We start from the raw sequence: 317 nt of genomic DNA on the forward strand, positions 1-317 counted from the left end.
AATACACAAACAAAACCAAATTAAACCCTGCAGCTCGTGACGATACATTGATGTGTAAAGACACGAAACAATTGATCTGTGCAAGAAACAGAACAGTATTTATATCGTTTTTTACCTCTGATTCACCTGAATGTCCGAACTGTCCCGAGCACGTCCTCGACAGCCAGCGCGTGATGCGTCTTCTTCTTCTTCTTGCTTTACGGCGGATCGCATGAACGCGCTCTGGACAGTTCGGACATTGCGGTAAATCAGAGGTAAAAAACAATATAAATACTGTTCAGTTTCTTGCACAGACCGATCGTTTCGTGTCTTTACAC

This window comes from Sinocyclocheilus anshuiensis, unplaced genomic scaffold (genome assembly GCF_001515605.1).
Source record: "Sinocyclocheilus anshuiensis isolate Anshui unplaced genomic scaffold, SAMN03320099.WGS_v1.1 scaffold524, whole genome shotgun sequence".
Lineage (NCBI taxonomy): Eukaryota > Metazoa > Chordata > Actinopteri > Cypriniformes > Cyprinidae > Sinocyclocheilus > Sinocyclocheilus anshuiensis.